This window comes from Octopus bimaculoides, chromosome 1 (assembly GCF_046866305.1).
Source record: "Octopus bimaculoides isolate indiv1 chromosome 1, ASM4686630v1, whole genome shotgun sequence".
Taxonomy (NCBI): domain Eukaryota; kingdom Metazoa; phylum Mollusca; class Cephalopoda; order Octopoda; family Octopodidae; genus Octopus; species Octopus bimaculoides.
The window spans coordinates 26,677,347-26,693,143 of record NC_142928.1 but is presented as its reverse complement, the minus strand read 5'-3'; the positions used below and the strand labels follow the sequence as shown (position 1 = coordinate 26,693,143).

Sequence of the window (15,797 nt, the reverse complement as noted above, 5' to 3'; positions counted from 1 at the left end):
AATTGTATGCGTGTGTGCGTGGGGGAGCGTGTGTGCATGTCTGTCGTGGGGGGCGTGTGCGCGTGGGGGGGGCGTGTGTGCGTGGGGGCGTGTGTGCATGTCTGTCTGTGTGCGTGACCCATGCATTGTAAACCACAAATTACTGATATAAAATATTCTGAGATAAGTAAAGAATAATGGGTTCATACATACATCCAGCGTAATATTTAATTGTCCCTTTCACATTAAAATATCTACTAATGATTGCGGATTTTTATGCGTGTGTCATTCTAGATTACCGAAGTTTACTCAAATGAAACGCGTACCGCTGAGAGTTAATCTTATGGAGAAATGATAGACCATCCTGTTGAGAAAATTAATACTCTCAGTCAATTATACGCGTCGGGAACCGAGATAAGCTCAAAAGTTAATGAACTTAGAGACATCTTACAGAATTCGACTTTTCACTATATACAGTATGTGTATGTATGTGCGCGTGTGTTTGTATGTATGTACCTGTGTGTGTGTGTATATATATATATATATAACTGTATATATATATATATATATATATATATATATATATATATATATATATATATATATATATATATAAATATATATATATATATATATATATATATATATATATATATATATATATATATATATATGCGCGCGTGTGTGTGTGTTTGCATACACTCAAGCACAGATACCTATGTAGATATATGTCAAGCTATATGGATGTGTAGACATACTTAAATATTATAGCAGACACCATTATATCATAGAAAGCGCACATCATACATACATACAAATGTAAAAAATGCAACGGTATAAGTATACAAAACCACAGACATATACTTTATACATAAGAATGAAGAGAGGAAAGGGAAGTGAAAATTTGAATGCATATATACACCATGAAGACATGTATACACCATGAAGACAAAAGTTAAGAGAATGAGTCTACTACACAAGTGTCAAAATATAATATAAAAGTGAAAGCAATTTAAGCGAAAACAATAATTATACATAGACAAACACATACAGACAAATATATAAAAGTTTCTACATACAAGCAACAGCATACATATCTGTACGTATACGTACATGCATCCAAGCATGCATGTGTGTGTGTGTGTACATATGTTTACATACTGACAACACATGTTAAATTTTACTCAACTTCCAACATCTCTCATTCTCTCTACATGCATAACAATCTAATTGGGCCAAAACATAGTTTCACAGATTCTGTATTACACCCCTTTTATAAGTGTTACTCTGTAGCTTATTACAAAATAAAATACGCTGAAACAATTGGGATGCGGACTCCGTTCATTTGTGAAACCACTCACAAAGAGGGGCTTCTGGTTGCTGCAGTGTATTTATGTGTTGTGATGCTGAACTGAGTAGGGGACGTATAGCTCGTGTTCCAAGCCTTGGATTAATTTTAAAGCTAGTGTTGAGGTCACTTGGGCAATGCTAATGGTATAGTCGTGCAAATGATATATCGCTCACGGCAGAGCTTGAAAGAATAGTGTTTCAATGCTTTAAAGCGGTTCAAATAATCGCGATCAGTAATCCCCTTAATTCTTATAGTGAATGACCTCTGGAGTGATTCAATTTTCGAGATGTCTTGTTATGTATGGGGGCCTCGGTATTCGAGGTGTGGCCGTACAATGGAGCAGAATAGTGGAATGATGACGCCTCGTTCTTTAGACCGGAAGGTTCTTAGGATCCAGGAGCTCTTCCCACGAGATATATCGACGTTATTGTTGATGTGGGCACTCCTACTGAGATTGTTATCAGCAATTACTCCTAGGTCTCTGATATCATTATATGCTGTGAGAGCTTCCCTGAAGAAAGTGAGTACGTTTGTTTTAGCATAGTGTTTTTTTCCAAAATGCATCTGTTCAAATTTAGTTGCATTTTGTTTTTGTCTGCCCATTGCTTCACAGCCTGTAGATAAGACTGGAATTGAGTTCGATCTTCTTCTTCATTGATAATCTTCTGGAGCTTAGAGTCATCAGCAAATATCTTCACTTTGCTGCGTTTTATATATATTATATATATATTGATCATTTCGATTAAACGGTCCTTGATTCAACGCCACAGCCAGAATTAATTTTTTTAACATTTGAATCATAAGCTTGAAATTCTGGGCTTAATGTCTCTACGTAGCATCTTTAGCTATTTTACTTTATTTACTGAGAGCTGGGTTTGACCCCAGAGTTAGGAATGTGGGTGATTGGATTGTACCTGTAACTGGAAACGTATCGGATAGATTGTACAAGTAGTTCGATGTACCGGCGTTTCCATATTTTGTGTCATACGGATTCAGTTTGAGACTTATCTTAAATATATAAGATCGAACAATTTCCCCCTCTAACGTATTATTTCAATGAATTGCTGGTGGAGTTTGCAAGATCGAAAAGCTGAATCGTTATAGATGACAAAATAAGGTAGAGTTGCTTATGTGCATATGTTTCGATTTACTATCTTGTTGTTAGTTGTAAAAAGAGTTACATGAGAAAAAATCCCCACATCAACAATGGGGTGAATCGTGTGACCATAGCAATCAGATTTAACGTGGTCTCTAGCGTTAAATATGGTCTTATTAAATATCACAAAATGTTGTGCTTTAATTACCATGAGTTTTCTGTAGCTTGCTTACCAACCACATGGTTCCAGGTGCAGTCGAACTGCGTGGCACCTTGGGAAAGTGTCTTTTACAATAGCCTCGGGCCGACCAATGCCTTCTGAGTGGATTTGGTAGACGGAAACTGAAAGAAGCACGTCGTACATATATATATATATATATATATATATATATATATATATATATATATATATATATATATATATATATATTTGTGTGTATTTGTGTGTGTGTGTGTGTCCAACATCGTTTGACAGCCGATGCCGGTGTGTTACGTCCCCGTAACTTAGCAGTTTGGTAAAAGAGACCGATAGAATAAGTACTAGGCTAGCAAAGAAGAATAAGTCCTGGGCTCGATCTGTTCGACTAAAGGTGGTGCTCCAACATGGCCGCAGTCAAATGGCTGAAACAAGTAACAGAATAAAAGAATTACTTTACTTTTTTGAATTGGTGAGGTTTCGTTAACCCCGTTTGTTCTTCCATATCTTTAGATTTTCCCTATTCGTTTTGTCCCACGTATTAATGTATGAAATATACTTTTAGAAACGAAAATATAAAGCAATATACTTAATTAATTCTTAATGGAAAACAAAATGCATTAAGCAAATCATATTACGTGTGACTCTCACTCAGAAATGTGCGTGACCTACAGATCATATCGCCGTGGGTGTAATCTATGGTAGGGATGGAGAGTTTGCCCTTGAGAAAATTATTTCCTTTGATATTGTTCCAGTCCACCCAACTGTAATGAGCTGTGACAACTATAAACTAGATCGCTGTGCATCCGGTTTGTACTCTTTACTGCAGACTATCACAGATGTGATATCTAATGGGAGAGATTTTGCTGGTTCATTCTTTTCCCACTTAGTCGAGGTTGGCGGTCCGAGGGTACGTATTCTTCTTGGACCACAGGTATCTAAAACAATTCACGAAAGCATGGTACATGTAGCAAAAAACATAGTCGTCCACGAGTTACGGCTGGGTGTACAAGCTCTCTGGCTTCATGTTCTTTATTTCTATTTCCTTTAGTTTATTTTCTTCTTTCTGCGTGCTATAAACTGTGTCATTTAGCGTATTTTTTTCTATCTTGTACGCTATTTTATTTTCTTTCTGAGTTCATACACGTCTCTCCATATCACTCAATTGTTACTTTTGAAATAAATGTTAACTTATTTTATGCGAATTTCTTATTTCAAATTCCAATAACATAGCACTGAATTTCATGTCCGATACGGCAGTTTATATTAGAAGAGCCATACAAAGTAACAGATAACAGATTTGTATATAAATATTGGTATTTTGGTTATTATCGTTAAGATAACTTGCACTTATATTAATTCTAACATGTTTATGAGACTTTCTTTAATATTCCTAATTCATATAAGAGGAAGACTCTTAAATTAAGGGCAATTTCAAGATATATAGTATACGACTTGCAGATCAAAAAGCCTTACGTTACATTTCTTAAGATCAAAGATTTGCTATATTCCCAACTGTGTTTATCGAAAATGATGGCTTACATCTTCTTGTTGCGCCATTCCCAACGCAATTGCATCTGTTTAACATTTAGTGACTGTTACATAACTGCAGCACTGTATATTTATGATATTCCGGGGCGCTTTATGTCGCTTGATCGTATGACGATAAATCGTAATATGTGGCTTTTGGTTTTCTGTTTCTTTCTCTTAAGATTATATCATTGTCAAGAAGTTAACCAAGGCATGAAAGTTATCCCATAGATTTGGTTATAATGAGATGATCAAGAGCATTATGATGATCTCAACTTATAAATTTAGAAAAGTGGTGGGGGGGGGCGCTTTTCTCCAGTAGTTGGCCTAATCTAACTGGTGAGATAGATGCAAGTGATATATATTCCTAAGTCCTAGAGCTCAAAGTCTGTTGGGAAAAAATAAATGGTTGTGAGAAACAGGCATCATACGTCAATGCTTGCGAAAGAGTTATCTCAATTCAAGGCATGCAAGAAAGTTTTATGAGGTGGTGTGCTGAAGTCGACAACCTACAGTGTAGTTGTCGAAGGCCATGATATAAACTTAAAGGGAACTTGACGGTACTTTTCTAGTGATATTTTCCATATATGTAATATTCATGATTTCAACGACTAACAGATATAAATCATGTTATCTTTTAAACTAGACTCATTGATTCTATAACTTATTTTCTGTTTGTGAGTATAGCTATTTGCTTTTGACTGAAAATCTCCCGAAATCTACATGCAATTACAATTAGGTCAATAGAAACTGGTGAATTGTTCTCTATCTACTCTGTGTATCTCACCTTTATTCTTTCTATTTTTTTTTTGTGTCTAGTTTCTTCCTATTCATCGGATTTGGTTCGTTTATCTTCTCTTTTATTCTCTGTATGTTTGTTTTGTCACGTAATTTTGTAAAATACTTCCCTGATTTGCTCTTGGAAAAGAGCATGCAACTTTTATCTACCTCTGTGTGCGTGTGTGTGTCCCCTTTTATGCATTTCTTTATGCTCCTTTCAATTTATAAAACTGAAAATTTAGGCACCAAAGATGAAGCGTTTGTGCTTCCGTAGTTTTCTGCGCGAATTCTGATACGAATTCGTTTAAATTAGGTGTGTTATGTAAGTAGGCTTTACTTGTATATCAAACATTCCATATAGACAATGGTGTCATGTAGGATAAGTACGTTGTTATTTTAGCAGTATGTCAGCGGCGCTCTCCAGCAGAAATACTAGCAAAGCCATTCCTGTCGTGACTTACATTACCAATTATTATTATCATATTTTCTTTCTAGCCATAATGTAATTTGGACTACATTATCAAAAGTTACTGCCCATTCTATATTTCTTTAAGACGAGACGTATGGTGAGTGATTTGGTTGCGATATGGCTTCTATTTCTTGCAGGCTGAGTCGTGGCTATGCTGATTTGTTAATAACCCATCATTCTATTCCCCAAAATCGGATAGTACATCCGCACATCGCTTTTCTTAACTGAATGACTTGACTTAAAGATTTAGCTATTTCTGATAGCCCCACCGACATAACAATGAGCGTTTTCGATGGCAAATGAGTCATTGCTTATTATAGTTTGTTTGTTGCTACAAGTTACCTAAGACATAGATTAAATTGCAGACATATTATATCTGTGAATTTATATTATCTATCAAAGTATATTGGTTTGTTTACATTATACAACCGTTATAAATAATTCAAGTCATGTATCTTATTGTATATGCTCGTATGATATGACGACAATAGTAATATATAATCAATTATAATATAACATACCGGCATATCTGATGGTATATTATGAATTTTATGTATAACGTAAATAACATAATAGTAGATACTATAATTTATCATTCATATCAATAACCATGCATAGCAGTCGTGTTATATCTTCTGGCTCTGATTTCAAATCTTGCTGAGGTCGATTTTGTGTTTCATCACTTCGGCGTATCTGGTTGATATAATCAGTGTTTCTCCTTCTTGTGATTTCGGATCTTATTACCATTCTAGAAACAAATTTTAATTATTATTATTATCATTGTACTGGGGTCAATGTAATCGACTAGTCCACTCCTTCTCCCCAAATTCCAGGCCTTGTGCCTTTTGTAGAAAGGATTACTTTTGTTGGTGTCGTTGTTGTTGTCACCGTTTTAGTTTGTCACAAAAGTCGAAGGTGAGTTGGAAGCTCCATGTTTTTCTACTTTGCTTCCCTTTTTGCAAACTTGCTTTTCTTGACTTGTTTGTTTCACCGGGTTTCTTAGTTGACTAGAATCGCAAGGGACCGATTAACTGATTTTTGTTACTAGCCTTAGAAGGAACAATTTTAGATACATTTTTTCAAGACACAGAAAAGACGGTTGAAGGGGGCCTAGAAGGTAATACCTTGTTTCGTGGTCAAGGTCCACCATTATATACCACAGGCGAATTATTGAGAAAAAATATATATAGTAGCAGCTGTAAAAGTAGCAGCAACAACAATAGTTTCACAAACAACACCAAAACCAACAGCAGAACCAATAACATGTCAAAGAGATTAGCAGAATTAATGGCAAGAGAGAAGAGAGAAATGCTACCATATCCATCCACCCTTATCACAGCAAACTCTAGGAGCGCAAAATAAAAGCAACAATAACCACCCAAATAATAAGCAGCAATTATCAAAGAAATAAAATAAGTGGGCTTTTATCACATCCCTCTTCCATTAGACACGGCGACATTTATAAAAGGAGCCTTACATGCGCGAAACCTGGGTGCATCGTAGAAGTAAGGCCATTTGCTCGACGACCTTAGGTCACTAGATATAAATGTTGTGGTCATAAGCGAGTCTAGGATTTCCGAGTTATAAGGCTTTATAAACATTTTTGGTGTATACGAGATGCATGCATCTCCAAGTCGATTGGGTCAAGGAGGTGGATGCCTATGTTAGCTGTAAGTACTGGACTTGAAAAGTAAGCTGTTAGTACTGGACTTGAAAAGAAATGAAGGTTCCTTAAGATTAGCATCTGTATATCCCTAAAAGGGGCAGGGTAATAAGATTTCTTCTGATGAATGAAGATTTTCCTCGGCACTCCACAAAACCACAAATTTTACTGGAGGAGTGAGTGTGTCACGACTGATGATGCGCAGACATACGCCGAGGTAGAGACCTCTCCTAAATGTTGAGCAGGTATGGTCACCGTTTTCAGATCACGTTTTCACAGCTCCTCTCTAAGATACAGGTGTGGATCATGTATAAACAAAGATAGGAAGCCTGACATATACAGTGTCAACAGTTGTTCACAGCTCTTTGGTGGCCGGGTATTTGAAATTATAGAGGATAATTGGTGGACAAGAGCGATGACGTTCTAAGAAAGAACTATATACTTCAAAATTTCATTACGTATATTTCTTTGACATATTCATGATAATCTATTTGGACGGATGCATCTACTGAGAGGCATTTCTTTTATCTTTCTGACCTTTACAATGATATCCGGTCAGTTTATCTTGATCCTCTGTCTACGCATATTTGCATATCCAGAGTTTTCTTGCTTTCTCATCTTCGTAAATATATGCATATATATATTTATACTCGTTTTCGGCTAAGGCTAGATAGTCTAATATAATGGAGATAATGGTTTATTCTTCATCTCATATTCCATAGTTAATTACTGAATTCTACTTTTCTTGTTTTCGTGATGTGTGCCTCAATTAAGAATGCATCAGTCTCTGCTTTTTGTCATGCTCCTGTCAAACAATGTTGCAGTTTTTCCATTTCTACTTGACTGACATCCTTCTTTTTCAAGTACAAGTTGTGTATGGTGTATTTTATAATCAATTTAACCTGGCATTCTGTAGCCCCAAATTTAGCTTAGATTTTAGCTTTTTCCACTTATTCTGGTGCTGCTTCTTTATTTTTTATGAATTATCATTTCAGCCCGTGTTTCATTATAATTCGCTGCCTTCATTGACAACACGAAACACTACTTGAATTGTCGGTACTTTGTAACTATGCATTTTACGAAATTCTAAATACTTCTTTATTGGATATCTTGTAGTCTTATAATGGATATTTTATAGCACATTTCTAGCGGCATTACGCATCTTCTACACTATTCGCGGCAAAAGTATTCGTCATACTCTTTTCTTCTTCTGGGACTAATACAAAGACTCACAGTCAAAGAACTGGCTTTTGTCGACTATACATACCCCGGAAAGAGATCTATAAGTTTCTGTAGAGCGATTGATGTAATTGGTATAATTTGTAGGAAGTCAGGCTAATTAATCACATCTGTATATTTCAAGTTCTAAATTCGGAATATGTGAGTGTATGCAAACACCAAAATATGAAGCCTTGTACCTAAGCCATTACAACTAGCTGTAAGAGTGTAGATAAGAAGAACGTGTGTAGTGGCGTAGAAATTGATTTCTGATATATAATTACCTCTCTTTATACTTTCAAACTAAGCAATGTCTTTTGCGACAAATTTTTGGCAATAATCTTAGATAATTTCATTTTAGCCAACTCTGAAATGTTGTTAGACTTAAAATATGGAAAAGACAAAATGTTTATTCTCGAATATAAATAATTCACTAGTATATACATGCTCTTTTATGACGACTACAGTATCGAATAAAGCATTTATTGAAAATCTATGTTGAAACCATTATCAAGTTTCCTGTTATAATTCTTTGTACTTTTTTTTTCTAGCAAGATTATCATCAATTTGCATCTGTTTTGATCTATTTCTACATTAAATAGGTTATTAATATAAAACTATGACGGATAAAAGAAATACTTAAAAATATATTTCTTTATATTTCTTCTACCCCATGTGCGTATACGTATATTTGTAGACAGGTATGTGCTGTATGTTTGCATGTATGTATATTATATATATATATATTCGTATGTATGATTGTGTTTGCCAATTTGCTAATTGTATTAGTAGTCCCACTTTTAAATTCTAGATATATTTTGTTGAGTCCCTTTATGTGAATGTATGTGTATGTTTAATTATATATATGTAGAGGATGAGAAGGAAATAGTAAGAGAGGATATATATATATATAAACACAGAGAGAGAGAGAGAGAGAGAGAGAGAGAGAGAGAGAGAGAGAGAGAGAGAGAGAGAGAGAGAAATACATTAATTACTACTAGTGCAACATCTTATCGCTTCATCATAGCCATTACATGAAGATTTTAACAACTTGATTTTAGTAATGATATGGTAAAGCTGAATTGTAATGCACACATATATGCATACATTCATATATACATATGTACGCGCACACTCACATGCACATACATGTGTATATGTGTATGTGTGTGCAGCTACATGTATACACACACACACGCACACACATATGCTCGTACTTATGAATGAATTACGATTTAATTTTTCTCGTTATCTTTAAGTGGTGTTACAAATATATCATCTGTGATGTAGCAGGGCATATTAAATGAATATCATCGTTAACCTAAGTAAAGTTGCAGATTAAAATTCATGTGTGCTTCTTCGAACGTGTTTTTGAGTTTGTGGTTGTGTGTATATCTGTGTCTCTGTTACGAGTGAGTGCAACTATGCATACGATTTTGTGTGATTGTGGCATGTACAGAAGCATTCTTTCAATTGACAAAAACGTTGTACGCTTTTGATTTATTGCGCTTCAAATGCAGATAATTAAATTTATAACATTCGATAAATAATATATATTAATTTAGTGAAAAGTAATTTTAATTTAACAATGTGAATTTATTTAGGAATATGTACGTATGTATCATTTTTTAACCTGTAACCTCTTTCAATCATTAAACTACGGCCATGTTGATGCACTGATTCGGATGCTTTAGTGGAACAAATCCACTCCAGTACATTTGTTTAAAAGTTCGGTGCTTATTTTATCAGTTTTCTTGCCGAAACATAAATAAATCGACACCAGTTGTCAAGTCTTGGTGAAGAATAAATGCAAACACACACATGCATACCACGCTCATACATGTATGAGGGGTTTCATTTTAGCTTCCGCCTCTTACCCAATCGATGCACAAGGCATTAGATGGCTTGATCTATAGCAGGCGATACTTGGTGAAGGTACCATACAGTGAGCCAGAACCTGAAACTATGTGGTAAGGAAACAGACTTCATATACGGTCTATAAATTGAACATATTTCTTTAAGATTTATTCACGTTTCTTTTACACAACTAGAACCCGTCACGATGAGAGTGGCAAGGCGCTTTTGATTAAGTGACGAAAAATTATGAGGCCTCATTGGTGTGTACATAGGGTAACCTGTGCCTAAATGCATGAATGTGGAGAAACAGAATGGCAATTACGGTCGTACAGAAGTATGCCTCCTAAATACGCTTCATTACCAATAATATGCGTGTTTCTTAGTGTGATTTCAACCGGTAACTCTCCACAAGAGAAATAACAAATGGAAAAAGTAAAATAAAGAGTTTTACAAATTTTCTCTGTGCAGTTGATTAATTGTACTTAGAGAAACAGTACTTACATTCGTACGTATTTATGTATAAAAATAAGTATATTATACATACATGCTCGTGTGTGTGCACAAGCGCGCATATGACTGTGTTTGCGTGTATGAATGTATGAATGTATGTATTTATGTATGTATGTATGTGTGTATGTATGTATGTATGTATGTATGTATGTGTATGTGTGTATTTATGTTTGTGTGTGAATATATGTATGTATGCATAGGTGCATGCATGTATGTATGTATGTATGTATGTATGTACATATGGGCAACTCCAAAATTTAAAAAAAAACGAAGAAAAGCACGTGTCTCGTTACATGGCTGAAAAATAACTGACCGGAAGTTGTAAAGAGATAGAGAATGTAGTTTTTAAGGCAGAAGAATGCCAAAAACCAGTGTGTGTGGTGGCGGGGGGGAGGAATGTATGCGGATCGATACTGTGTGTGTGTACGATTAAGAGTGGTGAGAAACGGATGCGGGGGAAAGAGAGAAAGCCGATCTGCGATCAACTTGCCAGGCGAGGATAAGCGCAGCATGGTCAATGGTGGAGAGATATCCGTGACGAATAAACATACGTGTCAAGTATGGAGATCTCTCTCTCACTATATATATATATATATATATATATATATATATATATATATATATATATATATATATATATATATATATATATAGATATTGATATAGAGAGAGATATATGCACACACATATATGTATTATTCTGAACATACTTAGTTATACATCAACATATATATACATTTAAGTGTTGAGTATGAGACAGGTACAGTCAAGCACTGGGAAACATGACGACACAAAATCATATTTCAAGTGCGCACACTCTGCCGTTGAATGCAGTGGAAGCTACAAATTACCTAAACATATCGTTTCTGTTAGATAGTGTTATATTATTTCCTGTGAGTATATTATGGCATTCTATTTTGATATATTTTATAACGGTGCAGTAATAAAACGCAGAATCCTAATGTATAAGGAATATACTGCCTTTCATTTGTTTTACTTGCACTTTTATATTGTGTGTCAGCTACAGCATAATCCTTTTCTGTAGTTTATCAGCTTACACAACGTTAGCCTCGTCACTGTATAATTAATAGCAAGAATAACAACAACAACAGCGTAGCAAAAACGCACTAACCATAATAATGAAAAGCGCAACAACAGTAACGAAAGCAGGCTGACGCAACGGCAATGATATCGAAATATTACTGACACTGAACAGTTAATAATTTCCTTTAGAAAAGATTATATAGAATGAGATGGCATGCAATACGCAAGCTAGCAACTATAATATTCCATCAAACAGCACATGCGAAAGAAGGCTGCTGTTCACAAAATTGATAGTTATTAATCAACTAAAAGCACATTAGTCATATTTCAAATAATCTTTCTTTAAGTGTGCCAAGCAAGGTCGACCTGAGCTTGTTTTACTTTCTTTCATCTCTTGAAATATCTGGTGGGACGATATTGTAAGTGACTAATCGGTATAAAATCTATGTAAATCTTTCATTAATATGTTTGTTGTAAAAGGTTTTCATTCTGTTTCGTTGTGTGCTAGTTTTACTTTAATAAATACGAGAAGGCTATTTCTGGTTCGATATTTAGCTTGTTTATTGTTAGTTTGGTTATAATACTTTATTGTAAAACATCAAGCTTCTTATTTCCTATATATTTCTTATTTATATATCTTAAATATTTTGTTATTTTAAACATTAATAAAACAGAGAAAAGCCCAAGATCTTCATACTTTAGTGTATGATTGAATAAATAAAAGAAAAAAAATCCAAATGTCATTTAGTTATAACCAGTAGTGCTGTACGAATAGGGTGAAGGTTTTTCATAAAAGTATGTGTTTAAATCTAATGAGTGATAAGTTTGTGTGAATGTATTAAAAACATGCTTAATTTCATATTAAGATTTACAAACCGCAAAATAATTATCTATTATATTTCCACTTCAGAATCAATTTGGAATTATGAGTTTTATTTTTAATTATTTATTTATTTCTTAATAGACACCAAAAGAGAATGAATTTTCCATGAAAATATTCCTTTAAACTAGATCAAAATTAATTTTGTAGTTCTATAGAATGGTGAAAAAATATTGAGCTCAAAAGAATAACGATGTTGAGACATCTAACAACAGCTTAAAGGTTTTGAGCTTATCCTGATAACAGACTAAAGATGTTAAACTAACAGAACTCTTTCTGCTTCGTTGCGATTAGAACGACGCAGATTTTCACAATCAAATCTAATATTATTTAATTATTTGACTGGTTTCAGAGGAAGGAAATTATTATAAACTTGAATAAAATTGTTTACTCTCCTGGTTCCGGCTCTTTACGCTCAATGATCAAATCCCGCTGCGGTCAGTATTACCTTTCATAATTTCAGGTTTGATAAAATAAAATGCCAAAGAAGTACTGAGTTCGAAGGTGTTGACTAACATAACCTCTTCAAAAAGATTTCCCTATGCAAGTAAATCTGAAACTACTATTTTACTAGTCTCAATCACTGGCAATCGAAAATGCTGTAAAGCCGCATACAAGTCTTTTAATCGATTATCCCTTTCCTAGTATTGATTCCGTAGGTTAGTTTGTCATAACTTTTGTTTTCTCTACGCTTATCTCCATTGCAAATTCATTGGAGGTATTGTCTAGACGCTCTACTAGTCGTTTCAATTCTTGTTCTGAACACGCCACTCCGACAATATCATCCGCAAAGCACAGGTTTGTTAGGTTATTACTGCCGATGCTAATCGTGCCATCGTGGTCTTCCAGTGCATCGTTCATCATCTTCTTGAGGATGATGTTGACGAGAGCAGGCAACTTACACCAACTGTTGTTTTGGGCCACTCGCCAAAGCTGCCGTTCAGGTAAACCGCTCTAGCTGTTTTGTTGATGTTATATAGCCTCATGGTTGACCAGACTGCTGCATGCTATACCCTGTCAAATACCGTTTTGAAGTCCGCAAACACATACAAGCATTTTTGTTGGTGCTGAAGATAGCGCTCACATAGAATTCTTAAATTCAGTTTGATAATTTATTAAGAAGCGTGGCCTATGAAGACAATATTATAAAACATTAAAACGCCTTGATGCTGTTTAGAGATTCCTCGATCGATGAGTTTAAATCAAACTGTGATGAAGTTTACACTGTACTAGATTGGGGGTGTTACACGAATTATGTAAATGGCTGATAAGTTAGCAAGGTGAGACACACATAAGAAAGAAGAAAGCAAAGAACCACTGATGAGGTCACAGAAGTGTGACGAAAGAACTCTGGCCGAAATAGGATTAATGTAATATAAAGCTGAAGCAAATTAACACCAAATATACAGTGCGTGTGTTTTTATTGGCTAAACTGGCAATATGACCATCCCCAAGTACAACAACATATATATATATATATATATATATATATATATAATCTAGCTGAAACTCATTTCAAACCGGGACAACCTAAAAACATAAATCTTTAGTGAGAGACTTTTTGTCTACATATTGTGTAATTGCAAGTCTGTTATTTCGGCGTGTACATATTGTATTTTACATAGTATTTTTTATTCATTTTTGTTTTTTGTAAGGCAACCGGACGTGAGTAGGGGAAAATTCAGTAGCTCTTTTTAGCATGTCGGGCAATGACACAGATATTTCGTCGTCAGCTTCGGAAAATTATTCTTGGCGTCTTCTTTTTCTAACAAGACTGACAAAATTTTGATGATTTAGTTCAACTGTGGGCAACTTCTACGCAACAAATTATCTCTATAAGCACAATTTGTGTATAAGTGCATGCGTTTTTATATTTGTATGTATGCGTGAGGGTGCGTATTTTTTTTTTCTGTGTATTAGAAATACACACGGGAAAAATCTTGATTGTTCCTTTCACAGACATTTTGATAAAAACTGCTTTAATTACTTCAATTAGCTATTCTAGCTATTCGATAATTTACTCTTGAATTAGGTTTTCCTTGAACTTTACAATTACAATTATAGAAGTGTCCCGCCTGCGTCACGAAAAAATGGGTTTCTAGCCATATAAAGTCAAAGCAGGGGAAACAAAACAAAAAAAAACATCTGACATTATGATTTTCGTTAAAAGTCAACATGCTAATATCATAACAACAGTTGATATAGGTAACGAAGGAAATTTGGAATATTACAGGCCTTTTTTCTCGCAACAAAAACGCACATACGTTTACACGCACGCATTATGATATGTATACATATATATGTGTGTGTGTAAGCGTGTAGATGTATATATATATATATATATATATATATATATATACATATATTAGTATTTACATTCATGTGTGCATGCGTGTGGGAGTATATGTATGAATATATGTATGCATATAGATATATATATATACATACATACTTACATACATACACACACACACACACACACACACACACATATATATATATATATATATATATATATATATATATATATATATATATATATATATATATATATATATATATATATATATATATATATAAGGAATTAGTAATCCAGGCAAAATATTTCTTAAGCTCTCTCTAGATAAAATTACACAGGCTGATAACGAAACAGTCTTGTCTTCGTTATTGCACCAATGTTATATATGCACGCGCGTGTGCGTGTGCGTATGTGCGTGCGTGTGTTTGTGTATGTGTGTGTGTGTATGTGTGTGTGTATGTGTGTGTGTGTGTGTGTGTGTGTGTGTGTGTGAAATTTCTGAATATTTGGCAAGATTCGCCATCTTACATTTAGAACAATATTTCACAATTTCTGTAATGGACAAAGTTAATTTGATAGACGTGCGAAATTACTCGCAAAATCTGATTAGATAACATGTTGACATCTCACCTGAAGCATGCCTGCTTTTGATCGTGTGACGAGCACAGTCTTGTGTCGAAGGGAAAGTATCAAAGTAAATTTTCATTACTTACTGTTATATGATTGTCTACAATAAAACTGCTAATTTCTGTAATACATCCACTTCAATGTGTTCCTACCCAACACTGAGAGACATCTTTATTTGCCATTTATTAAAATTACTGAAGAAAATTTTGTTTACTGTGTCAGGAAAAGTTGATATATGCGTTTGTAGTATATGCAATATATACATATACTACTAAGGCGGCGAGCTAACAGAGGCGTT

General features: G+C 34.4%; 1 protein-coding gene across 13 annotated transcripts in view; it reads left to right on the top strand.

The window, feature by feature from the left end:
* LOC106876180 (potassium channel subfamily K member 18) overlaps positions 1 to 15,797 on the top strand; it is a 330,864-nt gene that overhangs the window by 122,097 nt on the left and 192,970 nt on the right. The window lies entirely within an intron of this gene.